The following is a 20,479-nucleotide window of genomic DNA, read 5'->3' as shown; positions in this document are numbered from 1 at the left end:
CACAAACCCTTGCTTTTTGGCAGGAAGTACAGACCATCATCTATACCTTGAGTGTGGGGCCTGCCACTCAGTGGCACCAGTACCAGTACTAGGGTGAAAGGGGACAGCCACAGACCTCTGCTCCTGACAGAGCTGTGTCTCCATGGGCAAGATACTTAACCTGAGCCTCTTCCTCCTCTTGCAAAAGATGAATAATAAAGTCCCTCACTTTGACAACATTAAATAACAGAAGGGAAAGTGTTCTGTGAACTGTAGACCACATGGAAATGTGATCATCAGAAGATGTGATAATCGTCCTGCTAATATCAGAGAAGGTTTTAAAACTCACGTGGTCAGAAAACAAATCCTATTTGGGGGAATAGGTGTGATGCTCTTACTATCTGCTGAATGAATGAGTGAATGAATGAAAGGCACTCCAAAACCAAAACCATTCAGGTCATCTGAGTTTATTCTAAGACTGATTCTCCCTAATAACTAAACAGCAGGAATAAAATATCAGATCTAATCCCACAGCTGTCTAAATGAGCAGGGTGAGACATATTTGAAGACAGAGAATTGACTGTGGACAAGAACTTTACCCTTCACTGTGCCCAAGGTGTACTTCTCCACAAGATGGCACACACGTGGCCACTGCCCGACACATCTACCCTGTGCAGACACTGGCCAGATGATCTCAACCCTGGACACAGCTGGGTCAGTGTTTCCAGGGCCTTCAGGCTGACTGCACTGATGCTATCTGCCAGGGTCAAAGAGAGGATGCAGGTCCCTCTTCTTGGCCTTGGGTCCACGCAAGCCTCTGAAATTAAGTTAAAGAGGAAAACTCCAGCACTCCTCCACTGCTCCACGATCCACACTGGCACCTTCTTTTCTGAGTTCGTGGCTGCATGAAGATGCATGCCCAGCTGTGAGTACCTGGGCTGGGTTATGGGTAGATGGCATGCTGTTCCTCAGGGCTGCTTGTTAGAACCAGGGCTGCAGCCTGAGGTGGGCTGAGACTGGGCCGGCCACCGTTGTCCAACAAGGCAGAGTTTTGGGGCCTCGTCGTCTGCTGCCTGCATCACTGCCACCTCCCTTCACTGGCCGCCCTGCTCCCAGGACAATGCCAAGTAGAGAGGAATATACTGGCTGGAGCCAGAGAGGGGCCTGGACCCAAGTCAGAGACAAGGGAGAATTCCTGTAAAACTGTGAGTAAAATGGGAGAAGTGGATGCCACCAGGCTGGACAAGCCAAGAAAGAGAGCATTTATATTCTCTCTGCTGACAAAGCAGGGGACTGGACTTCCTGCACCTTCCACAGCTCAAGGATGGCTATTTCTTTTCAAGGACTACTAAGGAGAGGCAGGAAAAGGGCAGAAAAAAGCCCACCAGTGGTAACCACCCCACAAAGACTTGTGAAGCCCCCACTTTGCTCTAGGTGCGTGGGACATAGGAGGACCTACCCTTAGGGAACAGACAGCTCAGAGCTAAGAGATGCACTCGAGGTCACTGCGGGTGGGTGGAGCAACTGGGACTGAACCCCCTCTTCTCCTCCCCCATTCTCTTTTTCTATAGAGCCATCTGCACCCAGCCGGCAATAAGATCCTGCTCTCAGGGGCCTTCTCTGACCATTTCCCCTCCCCTCCTGCTACACTCTGTGTTGAGTTTATACTACACTAACTTAAACCACTTTGTAGGCTACTTTGCAAGTGTTTTTAATCTTTCAACTACTTCGTCGGCTCTTAGAAAATAAAGGAAATTTGAAATTGCTGTGCTGCATGCAATAAACTCTTGGCATCTGGCCAGTGGGGGGCCATTTCAGGCAGATTCTGCACTAGCCCTGCACAGGTGCTTCCTGTTGTAAAGGTGAGGCGCCCCTCTGCCTCTACACAGCCCGCTCACCACTCGACTCCGACTCCAACTTCGGACCCACTTGCAGCCATGCATTCTTTACTCCTTCAGACATCCAGCAAGCAGCCGCTGACACAGCTGACACCTGGTGGCAGGTTGTGTGCTAGGCATGAAGGAGTGGGGGGATGAAAGGTGCATCAGGCACAGTCCCTGCATTCCTACATCCCTGTGAGGAGCTCACATTCTGGTGGGGGAATGGCCCTCTCATTCTATACATGTGACTGAAGTAAGCTGAACGTAATCAGAACAGCGCCTTCCTCTGCAGGTTACCTCTCAATATGTGTCCCCAAAAGGGATGCCAAGGCACAGGCAGATGGCAAGGGCCCTGGCAGAGACCCTAAGTGCTGGCATTGCAAGTTGGTAGCTCTTCGCTTATTAGAATACACCCACGCTCCTGTCTGAACTGATACTTCATGGGCAATAACTGCAGAGCCAGGGGGCAGGCAAGGAGAGAAAGGCTTAGGAGAGGCCCTTTCACCATTGGTTAATCTAGGAGGAGCTGCCTTTCATAGCAAGTGTGCAGCAGAAGCTCATTCAATCAGACCAGAGTAGGAAGGAAACTCAAAGATTATCTCAGACAACCCTGCCATTTTACAGATAGACGGACTGTGGCCCCTAACTGTATGATGAGCTTAACAGATGTCCCTGCCTTAACCTCAGCACCCAGTGAGCGATCAGAGAGCAATCGAGGAACAACACAAATAATACACGATCAACTCTGTTAGAGGCATGAAGGGAGTGTACATAGGAGAGGAATCAGGAAGGCTTCCCTGTAGAAGTAGCATAAACTGAGACATTAAGAATGAGGAAATAGTGAGCAAAGTCTGCAGCAAAGGAAGGAATAGGATTCCCGGTCAAGGGAATGGTCTGTGCAAAGGCACACTGAGGCAGAAGGTGGCACAGTGCTTTAGAAGGAAAGGAGAGAAGGTGAGCTCAGTCCTGGCATACGGAGTCTGGGGTCCCACTTTTGGCAGACACGTTCCTGGCTCCCCACCTGCACTGTGGATATACACTGCGAACACCTCCTGAACGTCTACCAATGGCTAGGTGCTCATCCGAGTGCTCACAGTAACTCCCTAATGGGCATCCTCACACCAGGTGGATGCGATTTTAACCGCAGAGGCAGGCAGTCAGAGCCTGAGCCCCCCAACCAAAGGCTTCCTAACTTGTGGAGCACAATGACCATGAACAGAGACTATGGTGTCAAAGAATCCTGGGTCCAAGCCCCAGCCCTGCTTCTGATTATCTGCATGACCCTGGGTGAGTTACTCTATCTGTGCGGGCCTCATCTGTGAAATGGGGAGAATGATGGCACCACCTACTTCAGAGAGTCCTCACATGGATCACATGAGATCATTCACATAAATCAGTCAGTACGGTATCTGGCACACAGCATGCATCAAGGATGTTAGCAGGTACTAGCCTTAGCTCTTCTGTTTCTAGCCCTAGCAGAAGACCTGGCACAGGCAGGCACGTGGAATGAAAGAATGACCAAGGTGCCCGGTAAATGCTTGTCAGGAATGGAGTGTCACAGCCCTGAATTGGGTACCCTGGGGAGGTACTGAGCACCCATCAAGAGAGACCCTCAAGAACACAGTGGGTGGTCACTTGCTGGGGATGCTGCAGAAGGGATCTGTGCACCGGGAGGATGTAGATTAGAAGGACGAGGGCTTCGTACAGTCCTTGCCAGGCCTGAGACTTGGGGACTCTCCTGACCCACCCCGTCTGCCAGAGCACGGACAATTTTATGGAGCTCAGTTTCTTAATCACCTTATTCTGCCGGGGCTTAGAGTGGAATCTTTTCCCCAAATTGGACATTTATGGGGCTGGAGTAAAGACGGAGAGCAGGACGGATGAAGTGTCCACATTCCAGCTGGGAGGTTAAGGGCTTTTGTGTTCCTTCCTTCTAAACTCCAAAGTTCCCAGCCAGGCCTGGGGGTGTCCATGTCTCCCTCAGATGGGCAGGGCATTCCTGGGTCCACGTCCTCCCCACCCCCAAGATATCTGCAGTCCAGCTCCTCCTGCCCTCTCCGGAGGAAGCCAGGCTGCTAGAACCTCAGGGCCTCCCCAGAACTCAACACAGGACTGGCACCCAAAAGGTGTGTGTATTTATGGAATGTGTGAACCAAACTCAGCCTGATTTTCATAACCCTGGGAAAGCGTGGGAAAGCCCAGAAGCCTCTAGGGGTCTCCCTGCTCCCTCTGACTCCTGGGATCTCTGTGGTCAGGACCAGCCTGGGCCCCTTAAGATCATGGATGGGGACCACTGCAGGTAAGCCTCACTTCACACTGCAAGGTGAAGCAACAAGTAGAGGTCAAAGCCACCAGGGTGGCTGGCTGTTCAGAGAATTTTGCTCTCACAAAAGAAATTGAGGGCCCTCCAGTACCTCCTGAAGCACAGTTTGGTTTCTGTCACTACCTTAAATCAAGAACTTTCAGTAGCTTACTAGTACCCACAGGGTCACCTCCAGGCTCTTCAGCCTGGCACTCATTCCCTTCTTCCTCGCCATGAATTTCCTTCATACAGCTCCCACACCAGCCTGGTGGGCCACCTGCCTCTCCTGTCCTCCTGGCCAGCAGGCTCCCAGCACCCCTACCCCATGACCACCTCTCAGCAGAAGTCCTGGGCCTGCTTCAGGGCAGGCAAGTGGAGCCTGGCTTGATGTGTGGCTTCAGGGAATTGGCTTTGCCCAGATCAGAGAATCCACCCTGCCCAGCCCTGAGCTGGAAACAGAGGACACAGAGAGTCATGCTGCCATCAAGAGACTCACGGGAGGGGAGACAAGCCAGAGCACTGGGGCTGTGGGGACCCAGAGGAGACACCTGACCTGGGCTAGAAGTCAGGGAAGGCTTCCTGGAGGAGATGCTGGCAGAGTTCTGAGAGGGAAACAGAAGAAAGAAGAGAGTGGGGAGGCATTTCCCCCAGCAAAAAGGCCATGAGCCAGCAGGTAAAGGTGAAAGACAGCAAGGCGGGTGTCCTGGCTGACCTCTGCCAATGCCCAGATCACAGGAGCACCCCCATCTGGGGCCACAGAGAAGGAGACTAGACAGCACGCAGCTGACCCTACATGCTGCCACACACCCCTGCACCTTCACTCCCACTGGAGCCCGCGGACATACCATTCCTTGTGGCCACCCCGCCGCGGAGGACCGCGTCCCCAGAGCGCCGTGGTGTCTGCGCTGCCGGGCGCGATCTGTTATTATCCCCCGTCAGCGCTGCCGGCCTGTGTACATTCCTCCGTAATGAGTCTGACCTCCTCGGCAATGTTTAATCAGAGCCTAATCGACCCTGGCTTTGATCTGCTGCATTTTCTGCAAAAACCCTGGTACCTGATTTTTACAATCTGATTAGCAGGCTGACTCTCCGAAGCCAAAATTACCCTGAGTTGCAGAGATCCCTGCTGAGTTCTTTGTGTTTTTTCCCCTCTCTTCCAACAAGTTATTTCCTGAGACAACTGTCACTTCCCTCCTTGCCTGTGACTGTCTCCGTCACCCTCAGCTTTCACATCCAGTCAGTTGTCAGGTCTTAAATAGTGGGTCCTAACTCATCCCCTCCTCTCCCCAGCGGCTTCAGCGCTGGCCACGACTACCACAGTCTGAGGCTCCTGCCCCTGACTGGCCCTTCAATCTGTCCTCCACCCCGCAGCCAGATCTGCTGGGAGCTGCTGCACTGTGCCGAGCCATCTGGCCTCAGGAACTGCTCCCTGCTGAGCCCTCCAGCCAGCCTCACCTCAGATTCTCCCCATTCCCTCTCATGCATGGGTTCTGTCAGAAACCCGCCCTCCCCCTCTGCCCCGGCCTTTCATCTAGTTCCCTCTCCCCATCATCCACCAGGCTGCTCGCTGGCCCCTCTCCATTCCCACGGCCGTGATCTCAGCTGCCCACCTATGGCCATTGTTCCTTCCATCTCTCCCACCAGACTGCAAAGCCCCTTTAGGAGGTTCTCTCTCATGCTCCACTGTTTCCCCAGGGAGCGCAGCAATGCCCTGAAGCTGGGTACTTAGCAAGTGAGGGAGGGAGGAAGGAAGGAAGATTCCCTTGCAGCTCATTCTGGAGGCAGTGCACTGCCAAGTCAGACCATGGCACCTTCTTATCTTTCAGCTCCACAACGGCACAATTCTCCCCTCCGGTTCAGCCTACTCCACTTTCTACCAGCCCCCTGGCCTCTCTGATGGAGGACATTGCTTTGTTCTCATCCGCAGTGCTTTTTCCCTCCAAAGTGGGAAAGAAGGGTGAGAAAGAGAGCAGAGCTCCTTGTGAGCACAGGAAAATGGTCCTTGCTTGGTTGGTGGCAGACCCTGAGCTGGGCCCTGGAGGCACAGATGAATCAGATCCTCTCCCTCTCCTTGGGAAGCTCACAGACTATGGAGGCAGCAAGGGGAGCAGATCAACTGGAACGCAGGGAAACAGTGCTCATCTCTGGCCAAGGGAACTGACTCTGCTTGAAAGAGACAGGAAGGAGTCCAAGAGGGAGCATCTGAGCTGGGTTTAAGAGAGAAATAGGAGCTCTCCAGTCAAGAAAAGAGTGACCATGCAAAGGCACAGAAGCATGAGAACATGTGGTGGGTTCAGAGGATGGGAAATGTTCCGGTGGCCTGAATGTAGGTGGGAGTGGGGCAATAAGTTTGCTGTGGCCAGATCACCAAGGGCCTTGTCCACCATGCTAGGGAGGTGGGACTGTGCCCTGCAGGATCACCATGTCCATCACATAATTGAACTTCCTGATGGTGTTGAGCCCTTTCTTTGCCCTGGTACACAATGGATTCCAGAGCTGTGTATAGGAGGCTCCCAAGAGCTACTCCACTGCCAGTGAAGCCACCGAGGCTCAGAGAGGCCAGTGACTTGGCCAAGGTCACACAGCCTCCAAGAGGCAGAGCATGGACTGGAACCTAGAATCTCCTGAAGTTAAGGAAAGGTTTTCCCAGGATGGAAGCAAACGAGAGAATCACGGTGGGAGCAGAACTAGAGCTAAGCAGGAAAGCTGGACTTGGAAGGGGCCGCTCGCCTCTCGGGCAGAGGAGGAGGAGAGTAGTCCCAGCTCCCAAGGCCTTTCATACCCTGTAAGGCACCACCCATCCACCTGGGTCTCTCAGACATATTGGAGGGGTGAGCAGTGGAAGGAAAGAAAGTCTCCTGAAGGCTTCCCATGGAGCTCTTTCACTAATTATTTACTCCCAGCCATTCCAAGGAGACCCGGAGACAACATCTATCACCTGGTCCAACCAGCCAGCCCCGCTTCACCAAGCCCTTGTGTGTCAGGCTTTGCACAGTTGAGCCCCCACAATAATTCCTCAGGGTAGACAAAGTACATCCCCGCTCTTCTCACCCTGTGAGAGCCGAGGAGCTTCCTGAAGGGCCCCCTGCTGTCAGGTGGTTCTGTGCATTCTCTTCTTCAAGCCACAAGGTCTGCTTACGTGCTCTGGGTCCCCCCGGCTAGGAAGGGGCAGCACCCAGTCAAAGCCCCTGCCGCCCACCACCCAGCCAGGGTCTTCCCATAGCATCTGGCCACCTCCTTCACAAAGGGACAGATGGTGGGCAGGAGTTCTGGCTAATGGGGGTTCCAGTTAACCAGGTATCACAGGGTGTTCTCTGCCCCAGGCCCCCATGTTATCAGGGAACAGTGACAACTGCTCCCACCTGCGCAGGCTCCCAGGCACAGGGGCTTGACCTCCCCGCACCTCTCACCCCAACTCAGGGAGCCAGTGGTGCCCACCACATCATAGATGAGGAAGAGTCCTAGACGCAAGCAGGCCTGGCTGTGCCCCTAGCCCCACCTCAAGCCCAGAGGACCCAGCCTCTGGCCCTCCCTGGAGCCATCAGGATCACCGTACTGTGCTGTCAAGGCTGAGGAACCGGGGCTGCCTCGCTGGAGGCCACACTGGCCCTGCCCCAGCGCGTTTCCTGCTTAGCAGGCTCTGGCCCTGTGTGTGGCATGCTGACACCCACTCAGTCCCTGATTCAGGGCGAGCACCTCACCAGACTCTCATTCAGTTCTATTTTCTCTGCAAACAGCCCCACGGGCCCATCGCTCCCTCCTGTGCCCAGGAATGCAAGTGTGGGCTCATGGGGGATAAATCTGTCTGAGTCTGTATTTTGACTAGTCCCTACAAAATGTGCTCTGAGCACTTTGCAGGGGAAAGGTAGGGAAAGGGGAAGAGGTGGCGGGTGGAAGGGGGCTCACCCCTCGTGCAGCTGTGCAGTCCTGCCAAGCCAGGGACTAGGGATTAGACCCAGTCTTTCTGGTGCCGCCTTTCCCACCGCCCTCTCTGTTCTCCTGCCCATTCCTTAGTGCCCAGGCCAAATTGCCCTCCTCCACAAAGACTTCCCTGGTCTCCCGACAGGGAACTAGGATGTCCTTCCCGAGCTCCACAGCACATTCCTCCTCCCTGGTCTCACGCTGACGAGTGACTGCCTTGCTTTCCCCCAGGAAACCCTGAGCTCCTCCACGGCAGGCCCACAGGCCCTGTACGGTGTCATGTACAAGAAGAGATGCTAAGGAAAGATCTGCTAAATAGGTACATTTTTTAAATTGGTTTCTGTGTGTGTGGGATGTTTTCTGGTGAAAACCAGAAAACCTGCCAGAAAAATTCTAAAAGGGCCACACCACTTGTTTTTAAATTTTTACTGAGTGCCTGATCTTGCCCAATGGCAGCGAATTCATTTGGGGGCACCTTGAGGACACCTGCTGGCAGAATCCATGAAGGCCCAAGAGTAGTGTAGAGGTACCAGCCACACCCCCAGGCCGGACTCTGGGGCGGGCATGGCTGAGGAATAAAACCGTCACAGTAGTCTTAGAACTCCAGGATCCACATTCTTCCTCAAGCCGCCTGCTTTCAGTAGCACTTTGCGGACGGCTGAATACTTTCTCTCAGGTCGTTTGATGGTCTCCTTACACGTGGGGCAGGTTAAGAGACCAGCCCAAAGGTACAGTTGGTCCATGCACCTCAACACTCATTCAAAAGACATTAGAAAGAGAGACGTGGAGAGTTTCAATTCAGTGCAGTAAGTGCTGTGATGGAGTAAAGCAGGGGGCAGTGGAGGGAAGGAGGCCTCAGAGGCTTCACAGAGGCACCACCTGCAGGGCAGGACTCACAGCAGCTGCCCTCCTTCCCCAGGCGAGAGGCATTCACCCCGGCTGGCCTCTGGTTCCAGTCCTCCCTCCTGGCTGCAGCTCTCCACTGTCTACCAAGTTGACCCACCTGTTGAGTCCCATATATCTTCCCATCCAGAAACATCTTGAACTGAGAGTCAGCCAGACCAGGGCAAGTGACCACAGAGATGGGGAGTCGCAGCAAGATCTGTGCTGTGACCTTTCTGCCTGAGAACAGTAGAAGGCAAGCGCTCAAGAGGTCTTCGTTCTCAACACTTAGCCCAAACAAACACTTACCTCTCCATTTGGCCACAGGCAGTACCAATGCCCTGTGTGACGCTGGGCAAACTCTGCCCCTCTCTAGACCCACCATAACAGCCTGAGACCAGACCTCTCCTGTCTAGGAGTGTGGCATCTGTGATGTGTTACCCCCTACCAGGCCCCTCTGAGAGGCATCTCAGCGCCTATTACTGGCCCCTGCAGATGAGGTCCCAGGAGCTCAGCCTGGCCCTCAGGCCCCTGGCCCTTGCCAGTCTTCACTTGCCCATATGTGCCCTTCAGAGCTGGTTTATCCCCACCACTTTGTACTTCTGGGCTACATGTAGTAAGTGGAATGCCTTTCCCCTTCCCGCCAGGCCAACACAAGCCTATCTCTTCCCAAATGAAGCTCTCTCACACTTTGCACTGTGCTCCCTAACCCTGAGTCATACTATATGGTCATTATCTGATACCCAGTGGCCTGCCCCCTCTGCTCTGAGCACCCTGAGTCAGGCCTGAAGCCTGATTTATCTCTGAGTCCCCAGCATAGGCTAGAAAAGGTGAAGAACAGGAATCAAACATCAGCCACACATGCACAGTGAGGGCATCAGGCCAGGGAGCCTCACCACCCAGCAACGCTCGGCACCACAGCACCGCATCTTCAGGGCCACAGGCGGGGATGGCTCACTGCCCCAGGCTCCACTGCCCCCATCAGCACATGACGGGGAACAGGGTGGTCTCCAAGGCCCTCACTCTGTGAAGACCTGTGCTGCAGGACACAGCTGGGGCAGCTTCCACTGGTCTCATATGAGACACGGCAGGGGGCTCCTTCAGGAACCAAATCTCAAATGACCTCTGCCTGAACTGGCCGCCAAATGGTCAGTTTGGAGGGTGGAGAAAGGACACTTTAACACTAGAGCGCCTCTTGGCCTCAACGTCTGCATCTGGCAATGGACGTGACAGAACAAGCAGGACACTGCGGCGCAGCCTGCGCTGTCCAGTGCTGTTCAGAGTGCCAGGGCCATCTGTCTTTCCCTCAGTCGTCCAGAGAGGCAGGCAGGGCAGCGATGATTAACCCCTGTTTTTGGCTGAGAAAATGAGACTCAGGAGGCAGGACATTTGAACTGGCTTTAACAGACAGAGAAGGAAGAAACGGCTTTTCAGCAGAGGGGTTGGCATCACCGGAAACAGGCGATGATGTCGATGCAAAAACTGTCCAAGGGTGTGGCTGAAGCAGGAATAATAAAAACCAGGTGCCACACCAACTGCTTTGCATAAATCTAGACATGTAATCCTCAGAACCCCTTGAGGTGGATACAATTATGTCCCCCTTTTTACAGCTGGGGCAACTGAAGCACAAGTAACCTTCCTGAGGTTGTCCAGCTAGCAGTGAAGGAGCAGGGATGAAGCAAACCCAGGCTCCAGGGTACACATTCCTCCTCAAGCACTTGCCCGCACTGCCTCTCAAAAAGGAAGGAGAGGCCAGGCACTGTGGCTCATGCCTATAACATGCCTGTAATCCTAACACTTTGGGAGGCTGTCAGGAGGATCACTCAAGGCCAGGAGTTCAAGACCAGCCTGGGAAACACAGCAAGACCTCCATCTCTACAAAAAATTTTTAAAAGCTAGCCAGGAATGGTGGTTACACACCTGTAGTCCCAGATACTCAGGAGGCTGAGGTGGGAGAATCACTTGAGGACAGGAGTTTGAGGCTGCAGTGGGTTACGATCACATCACTGCACTCCAACCTGGGCAACAGAGTGAGACCCGTCTCTTAAACGAAGGGAGCCCATGAAAGCCTCCTATTCAGTGGCTCCTGGCCCTTAATTAATATCTGATGAGCAAACAAGTGGGTGGGTGAACAGAGAATCTCAGCATCTCACCCTACCTATGCTATTAGCTCCTTGGTCTACAGCCCTCATACTATTGGCTGGGACCACTTAGCCCCACAGCTTTCTCTTCCCACCCCCCAGCTCCGTTTCCAGCACGAAGATTTGAGAGGGTCCTATGGAGCTCCGAGTGAGGCACGCAGGGCGGCTACTAGTCCGACTCTGACCTCAGTCCCACCTCCAAGCTCCTGCCCTGCAGGGCCCACCATGCCCTTGCTGCCACACCATGGTCAGGCTTGCTCTGGCTCTGCCTTTGTCTCCCTGGCTGTAGGCCCCTGCCTCTGATCGCTCCGTTTGATTCCTGAACTAACCCCATCCCCATTCCCCTCCCAGCTGGTGGGTCCCCACACGCCTCAATTTTACCATCACTCATGGCCAGATTCTAGTCAAAGCCCTCCAAAAACTTACTCCCACCTAGGCCAGGGTACCCACCTCCACTCAGGCTAGAGCGCACCCCCACTGTGTCCCTCCCCAGCTGTACCCACAGTGGGGGCTTCAGTGCCCAGGCCCAGCCTCTCTCACCACCTGCTGCCCACAGAGCCCAGTCTGACCCAGTCCTGCCCATCTCATCATCGCCCCTCCCACCACCACAGGAGACACACATGAACCTAAATCCAAGTTCCTCAAAGTCTGGCCTTTTGCCTGTTGCCCACAGAATCTTGGGCCCACCCTGGACTCCGTGAGCAGAATCACTGGAGATGATGAGGCCTGGGAGGACCCTGGGCCCAGGATCCCAGATCCACATGGATGGGGAGGAGCTGAGCCCCCTGCTGCTCCTTGCTCTCCACTGTTCATGAACTCCTCCACCACTGCTCCTCCTCCATCCCCTCTCCCTCTCCCAACAACTCCCTCGCCTGGAGCTTCCACACCTTTTCCACCAGCCACTCCCTGCAGCCACTCAGCCAGCATCAAATCATACACTGGCCGAGCTTTGAATTTGCTAATAAAGGGTCCTTCATTTCTGCACAGCTCCACCTTACTGAATTTGCAGTTTCTCTAAATGACCTTTATATTCCTTTCATGGCCAATCCCGACCTCCCTCCTACCCCAACTCCAACCCAGAGTCACACCCACCCAGCATTACCAGGTTCCACAGTTAAACCAACTCTGCCCCAGAGACTGTTTCTGAAAGCATAGAGAGATGTATATTATCATTACTCTAGTCCCAGCATGGCAGCAGCAAGGCCCATATGGACCGGGGTCATGGAAGACGGAGGAGTTCCACACCTATAATCTGACCTGGAGACAGTGTCTGGCAATTTCACGCCCAGCCTGCAGCCCACTCTGCAGTTCTCCCTATCTCTGTTAAACACCTGACCCCTCAAACTGCCTCCCTTTTTCCTAACCCAAACTTTCTTTTCCTTCTCATCCAACCTCTCTTTTTCCCCAACTAAAGAGAAGGATTTGAAAAGTTATTTCTAAAACTACTATAGAACAATAAAGCCCCTTTTGAACTAAGCACACCATGTAAGGAGACTTAAACTCACTGCCAGATTCAGTATCCTGGAGCTCAACACTATGTCATATCCTTGCTCAAAAGCCCTCCATGGCTCCCCACTGCCTGAAGAGTAAAAGGACTCAACACAACCATAAAATAGCAACTGGTATTCAATGTACTTGAGATGTGCATGGAAAGAATGTAGCAATAACGTGAAGGATGTAACAATAACAATAAACATAGCTAGCAATTATTGAGCACTTACTATGTGCTTTACACACATTAATACGTTACCCTACAGGGTTATAGTAACCTTCACGACAGCCTTGCCAGGTTGGTGCCACTATTGTCTCTGATTTAGAGTTGGGGTTGTGCTGAGAAACAGGGCTTCCAGCAGCTCTGTTTCTCAGCCACTGTGGGTGTAGCTGGGGGAGAGATACGGAGGGTATGGGCCCTAGCCTGAGTGGAAGTGGGGGACCCTGACTCAGGTGGGGGTGAGTTTTTAGAGGGGTTGGCTAGAAGCTGACTGTGAAGAAAGGAAGTTGGGGAAACCCAGGCCATCCCAGCTCGGGCCTGCTTTCTCCTCACTGGGCTGGAACTACACGCTTGCCCAAGGCCCCTGCAGGCCCAGTTCTCTGGATGGGGGGCACCACCACTCTGAGCAAACCCCAAAATCTTCCAGGAACCCATTCAATCTTCACTGGCTGGACTGGCCTGTCAATGAATTCCCAGGGGCCCATCTCATTCCAGGAAGCACCTCTAGAGCCCTTCTCTATCCCTCTACATCCATGTCCATCCTTTCTGAGAGAAAGTATGTCCCTCACAGGTGCACAGCACTTCACAGTATAAGGGTGTTTCGTCGAGACCTCGTAGCAACCCAGAGAGAGAAGCAGGGCAAAGTACATTCCACTCTGCAGACAAGGAAATCATCGTGACACCATACGTTCCAGGCACTGTTTCATAATTTAATCCTCCCTACAGCCCCTTCTGAGACGATTATCCCCACTTTACAGATGAGGAAACTGAGGCAGAGAAGAGCTGTGACTTGCCATGGCCCCATGTCAAGTCAGTGGCAGGACTTGAACCCAGGTCTCCCTGGGGTAGTCAGTCTCTGGAGGCCACCAACATGGCCAACTTAACACAGAAGATCCATCTTCCCTGCTGCTGACCACCCCAAGCCTTCTGGACCCGGGGGGCAGGCATCTGGCCAACCACTTGAGATGGTTCTCAGCAGCCCCTGCGGCCTGAGGTCAGAACTGCTAAGTCTGGCTCTGGCGTGCTCCCCCAGCCACCGCATCCCATCCTGGTCCCACAGCACCTCAGCCAGAGCTGCCCCCACAGCCCAGCCTCTCACCCCCGCCCACAGATCCAAATTTCCATTCCCTCAGCAGCATGAGCTCAGTGAGGAGGAAGGCAATCTGATTACAAGCAGTCCTGGCCTTGGGGTCGCCAAGGGTGTGGGCATCATAAAGCAGGCGCCCTGGCAGCACTGAAGAGGGGAGGGGATGGTGCAGGAAGCCCAGGATGTCAAGGCCGGGCTCTGTTACCACCACACTGGGCGGCCTCCTGAGCCTCAGTGACCCACCTGGAAAGCATGCCTTTTCATCGATCGCTGCCTTACCTAACCCTCCAGACGGCTATGCCCCTCAAAGTGACCTTGATGAGAAGATGCTTTGGGAAATAGGAAACATGATGCAGACACGAGGAGGCTGTGTCATCACCGTCACTCTGAACAAGCTTTCCCTGAGCGCCTTCCCCAGGCCAGGCCTGATGGTGGGCACTGGGCTCATGGAGAGGAGGAAACAGTCCCGACCCCCGCAGTCTACTGCCTGGTAGGGGAGACAGGCAGCAGGCGAGCACCACACAGGTGCCTGGTGCTGCACGGAGGGACACTCTAGGGACTGCAGGGACCCAAAGAAGGGGCTCTCACCCAATCTGGGGTCAGGGCAGGTCTAGGATGGCCCCCTGAATGAGTTTGAAAGACCAGCGGGAGTTGGCCAAATGGAGGGGGTGGGCCCTGTAGGTGAGAAACGGCAGGGGTAAAGGCATTTATCCCTTTAGACGTGGGCTGCTGGGGGAGGGGTGACAAGGAGAGAACACATTAGCAAAGCACACAGCACACCGTAGGTGCTCAGAACGTGGTTGTTCTCTTCCCCTCCCCATACCTCACCCTGTGGATTCAAGTCCAAGCTTATACCTCCTCACTCCCTTTCTGCGAGTCAGCTGGCCCTGCCAGGAACCCTGTCTGCCTTCTCTTCTCAGTGGGCTGTACCCAGTGTCCCTGCTGGCCCAGGAAAGCCCTGCTGACCTGACCTCCTGGGCACCCAGCTGGGCCCAGCCCAAGAATTAAGCTCATGCAGAGGGGGCCCTGCTGAGGTGGCAGCACCACCCAGGAAGAAAGCCCAAGCTGGGCTGACACCACTGGGATTCCAGCTCCACCTCCTACAGGCTGTGTGGCCTTGGGCAAGCTGCTCAAGAGCTCGGACCTGAGACTTGGGGTAGAAGGAGTTACTATAGGCTGGGCTACATGGGGCACACAGTGCAGTCCTGCACACACACTAGCAGGAACTAAATTCTCACTATCATAGTAAATTGATGCTGCCTCAAAAAATCCAGGCTGTAGGGTCACTTGGTAAGCATGAAATGTTGTGCAGGACAATGGTTACTAGTATGGAAGGGTGGCTGAAAACATGGGCAGCTCCGATCGTGCCTGCGAATAGCCACTGCACTCCAGCCTGGGCAACACAGTGAGACCCCCATCTCTAAATACATATAAATATATATACTGGCTCACACCTCCCCAGACACTAGGGACCAGGACCAGGCAGCAAATGGTTCCTAATAAGTCAGGGAAGGCAAGTCAATGAAAACATTACAATCCACGGTAGGCCCACATCCATTTAAAATGCCCTGTGTGTAATGAAGCCCTGCAGGCCGACGGTCAGCTGGGGTAGGGATGGGTTGAGGAAGAGGAAAGCCCCAGGCTCTGCTGCTCCCAGCTGGTCTGGACTGTGTGGCCCAAATCCCCAGTTACATGACCATGGGTCATCATCTCACCTCGACAGCTTGCAGCTCCCATGTGTAAAAGGGGAGTGAGAGGCCTCCAAGGTCATGATGTAAGTCTAAGGGGAGGAAGTGTATGAAACACTAACTGGCAGTGAAGCGTGAAGGAGTGGCAGGAGAGAGAAGGAGAGGTCAAGGAGAGTCACCTCCAGGCTGGGTGAGCCGAAGACCTAACCAGAAGAAGGTGGCGGATGGGGCACTACGACAGTGACTTGTCTGTCCTCACAGCCAGCTGGGGGCTCCCTGAAGGCAGGGACCCATCTCACTGGTGCCACGACTGCCAGGTAAGTAGCAGGCACTGAGCAGTGAATGTCCAGCACAGCAGAGGGCTCAGCCCGACCCTGGGCCTCTTCCCTCCACCCTGTGTCCTGGGAGGCCCCAGGTCCAGTTCAGGAAGGCAGGAGGGGCACGGGGCAGTAGACAAGAGCTTGGAGCCCAGAGCCAGAACAAAGGAGGGAAGATGACCTGGAGAAGTGTGCTGCACTGGGACCCAAAAACTGGCTTTTACTGAGCACCTACTGAATACAAGGATATTCAGTTTACATACAGTGTTTCATTTAGCTCTGGCAACTACCACTAGAAATGAAAACTCTTCATCTGTTAAGAAGGATTAATCAATGCAGCCAAGATCCCTCATTTTAGGAGAGGCTCAGGTCTGCCTGACCCAGGCACCGGGGGCCTTTCCTGGCCCTCTTTGGCCCCAGCTGTAGGTGCCAGAGCATCTCTTGAGAATGCAGGCAGACTCACAGTCAGGAGGCTGCACTCCAAGTCCAGAAATGTCTCAAATGCACGAAATCCCCAGGGCTTCTCCACTCCCAGCAGTCACCCTTGCTTTACAAGATGGGACAATTCTGAAGGTTTCCCTCCCCTCGGGGAGCCGGCGAGCTCCAAGCGGTTAATGCTTTGCTCAGCACAGGCCTGAGTTTAATAAAACTAGAAGCAGCTAACGGCTAACAATAAAAAATAATATTTTTCCTTCAAGCAATTAAATTGTAATATAGATCTCACTAATTCCTTCCTGTTCTTTCCCTTGAGATCTCAGATCAAGCAACAGAAGAAATAAATTATGCATCACTATTCCCCACTTGAAACTCAAGTTTTAAGGAATCTAAAGGAGAAAGACTGCCTCCATTAAGGCAGAATCTGAGGATTTTTACAGAGGTTTCATATAACAAGTTACCTTTCTACAAAACACGGGATCCACGACCCAGACCCATCTGGAAGATCAAAAAATGCACCACTCGCCCTTTCTCCAAAGAACCACAGGGTGTGAAAATTAATCTTACCAAAGCATGGCTGAAAACTCTCCATGGCCCCCTCTATCTACAGGAAAATAAATCAAACTTTCCCACCCTCACCCTACCCAGCCACGCTCATGAGGCCTTCCAACTTTATTTCTCTCCGTTCCCTCCACGTGCCCTTCCGTGCAGCCAAGCAGAGCTCACTGCTGTCCTCATATGTGCCATCTGCGTTCCCACTGTTACGTTTCGCCCATGCCTCCTGGAACTCCCTTCCCGCCGGCGCTCAAGGGACCGGCTCCCACCCAGAGCCTTGCCTGCCTCCCTCCCTCAGCTGGAACAGGCCATCATTCACTCTTGGAACTCCTACAGAACTCTGTCTCTTAAAGAGTTTCCCCTTTCAACCCTGGCTGACAGCCTCTCGAGATGGCCACATGAGTCTGGGAACAGAACACCTTCCACGTGGCATCCCCATGCAGCCCCTCTCGCAATGTCGCTTCACTGTGCTTAGCATGGTGACCAGTATTTTCACAGGAGGTGTGTCCATATTCACTGGGTGGATTCATAAATGAATTCAATAAACTGAGACTTGGGGTAGAAGGAGTTATTATAGATTGGGCCACACAGGGCACACAACGCAGTTCTGCACACACACTAGCAGGAGCTAATCATAGTAAACTGACGCTGAGGACTACTCTCAAGACCATGGGAGGGAGCTGGGAGGAGGCAGGACAAGAACTTTTGGACATTGCCTGGACAGTGGGAAGACGGTCACAGCAATAAACCCCAAGAATGACACAGTAGTAGCCTCTGTAAGGAAAGTGGAGGAAAGACAGTAATGCCAACCTGAGTGGGTCACCCTGCCCAAAATCCTTCAGAGGATCCCCCTGCCGACTGGCAGAGTTGGGACTTCCTTAGCTCTGCATTCAAGGCCCTCTGAGGTTCTCACTCTACTGCCAACTTTCACTTCCTATTCCAGTTGCTCTGCACATGCAGTTCCTCCCCACCATTCTGCCTAAAGGACCTCTCTTCATCCTTCAAAAGCATGGTTCAGTGCCACACCCCCAATCCCACCCTCCTCTGGGGGCCACTGTCTGTTCTGGGGCCTCCCCTTACCCAGGCTGTCCTGTGACAGGTTCAGGATGTGATCCACCCCCAGCAGAGATCCAACCTCCTGCTCAGGGCCTGGGAAGCGTCCATGGAGCTAAACTACACAGCAGAGGAGGAAGGAGAAACAGCTCTTCTGGAAGGACCTACCCATCCATCACACTCCTTCCACAGTCCAGCTAACACTTATTTAGCACATATTCTGTGCGGACACTGTCCTAAACACTTTTGCACGTGTCACCTCACTTCATCTTAGCAACAACCTAGGAGGTAAGTGTTACTATGATTATTTTACAGATGAGGGAACAGAGGCACAGAGAGGCTAAGCAACTTGCTAAAGTCACAGAGCCCATACGAGGTGGAACTGGGCTCAGAGCCACTGGTTCTAATCGCTACAACGAACACTCTATGTAAAATACAAGGGCGTGTATTGGGATGGGGACAGAGCAGAGTTATTCTAGCGACTAAATCCCTCACGTTTGAAAACCTCCCTGTCTCCACATCCGTTTCCTGACATCTGCCCTCTTCCGTGCTGCCCAGGCCAACATTCCGAGGACTCCCCACCCCACCCACCCCATTGCCCCAGACCAGAGAGCAAACAAACAGGAAACGATTAAAGAACCAACCAGAAAATCTCATAAACTCTCCCAGGAACACGCCCTCCCAGCTCCAGTGCGAGATGTCTGAGCTGGGGAAGGACCTTAGGCCACAGCTCTGAAGACAAATGCAACAGGCAACATCCCCTCGGAATGCACTCCAGAGGATGACGCAGAAGGAGTTCCAGGCAGTGATTTTCCATCCGGAAGACTTCCGAGTCCCTGATGTCAGGGAATGGGAACAGGAGCCAACTCCAGCCTCTCCATCTATATCCCCTCACCCTCCCTAGAAGGCAGCTTTTGACCCACAGCCTTCCCTGTAACCCAAGGTTCTCTCTCACTTAGGGTCCAAAAAGCTGACAGAAAGACTGGCTGCGCTGCCCAGGCAGGACAAGAACATTTGGACTGCTTGTGGGCACTGGCCCCGCTTCCCTATCAGGGGTGAGACATTTGTGAACTCAGAACACTTTGGCCAAGCCAGGGACCTCTGTTCAGCCGTGCCACCTGGGTCTGGGTAGATGGAGGCTGCTGCCAGAACAGAGCCACTTCCTGAGAGGCCCACAGGCGGAGCTTCCAGCCAGGGATGCCCTCCAGATTTGCTGCCACCTCTCCACCAGGCTTTCCCCCTCGTTTCCCTGCCATAAAAACTCAGCCCCTTCCACAAGCATGCCATTTCATGGTTTACGAGCCCCTCAACCCAGATTGTCTCATTTGACCCTCACCACGAACCTGTGCGGGCAGCACCAAACCCCATTGAGGAAATGGGGTTGGAGACTGAAGTGATTTGTCCAAGGTCCCACAATAAATAATGACCATCAGAGTCATAAAAGGAGCCACCCAAGAGTAACAGTGGGTGTGTCTGCCACACACTGAACTGTGCTATGAGTTTTACAGCCATGATTGTTCTTTTTTTTTTTTTTTTTTTTTTTTGAGACAGAGTCTCATTCTGCCACCCAGGCTAGAATGCAGTGGCGTGATCTCAGCTCACTGCAACCTCCACTTCCCAGATTCAAGCAATTCTCCTGTCCCGGCCTCCTGAGTAGCTGGGACTACAGGCGCACACCAACACACCTGGCTAATTTTTATATTTTTAGTAGGGATAGGTTTCACCATGTTGGCCAGGCTGGTACTGAACTCCTGACCTCAGATGATCCACGCACCTTGGCCTCCCAAGGTGCTGAGATTACAGGCGTGAGCCACCATGCCCAGCGGATTGTTCTTGATGCCTGGTCTTAGTCTGCTCAGTTGCCATGACAAGATACAAGGTCAATATCCCTTATCCAAAACGCTTGGGACCAGAAGTGCTTTTGATTTCTTTGGACTTTGGAAGATTTGCATTATACTGACCCGTTGAGCATCCCTAGCCTGAGAATCCAAAATCCAAAGTCTGAAATGCCCCAACTGAACATCATGTTGGCACTCAAAAAGTTACGGATTTTGGAGCATTTCAGATTCCAGGTTTTCAGATTAGGGATACTCAACCTGTACCATAGACTGGGTACCTAAACAACAGAAATTTACTTCTCCTGGTTCTAGAGGCTGCAAGTCCGAGATCAAGATGCCAGCATGATAGGTTTCTGGTGAGGTGTCTCTTCCCAGCTTGTGGACAGCCATCTTCCCACTGTGACCTCACATGGTAGGGAACGAGAAAGTAAGCTCTCTGGTGTCTCTTCCTGTAAGGTACTACTCCCATGCTGAGGCCCCCACCCTCATGGCCTCACTTAATCCTAATTACTTCCCAAAGGCCCCATCTCCAAATGCCATCATACTGGGGGTTAGCGCTTCAACATACGAATTGGGGGAGATATACAACCCTAAAACACAGAGAGGTTGAGTGATCAGGAAAAGGTCACACAGCCAGAAGAAGAGCTGAGATCCAAATCCAGGCTTCCCTGACCCAAAACCAGGACTCTG

The 20,479-nt window shown here is 53.2% G+C and overlaps 1 protein-coding gene and 1 non-coding gene across 3 annotated transcripts in view; both read right to left on the bottom strand.

The window, feature by feature from the left end:
* GLIS1 (GLIS family zinc finger 1) overlaps positions 1–20,479 on the bottom strand; it is a 239,907-nt gene that overhangs the window by 179,296 nt on the left and 40,132 nt on the right. The gene's annotated exons all lie outside the window — the stretch shown is intronic.
* On the bottom strand, positions 8,432–8,495 carry LOC111524071. Its single transcript, XR_002725683.1, has one exon. It is a non-coding gene; the product is annotated as a U7 small nuclear RNA (small nuclear RNA).

This window comes from Piliocolobus tephrosceles, chromosome 1, assembly GCF_002776525.5.
Source record: "Piliocolobus tephrosceles isolate RC106 chromosome 1, ASM277652v3, whole genome shotgun sequence".
NCBI lineage: Eukaryota > Metazoa > Chordata > Mammalia > Primates > Cercopithecidae > Piliocolobus > Piliocolobus tephrosceles.
This window is presented reverse-complemented; position numbering and strand designations above follow the sequence as displayed.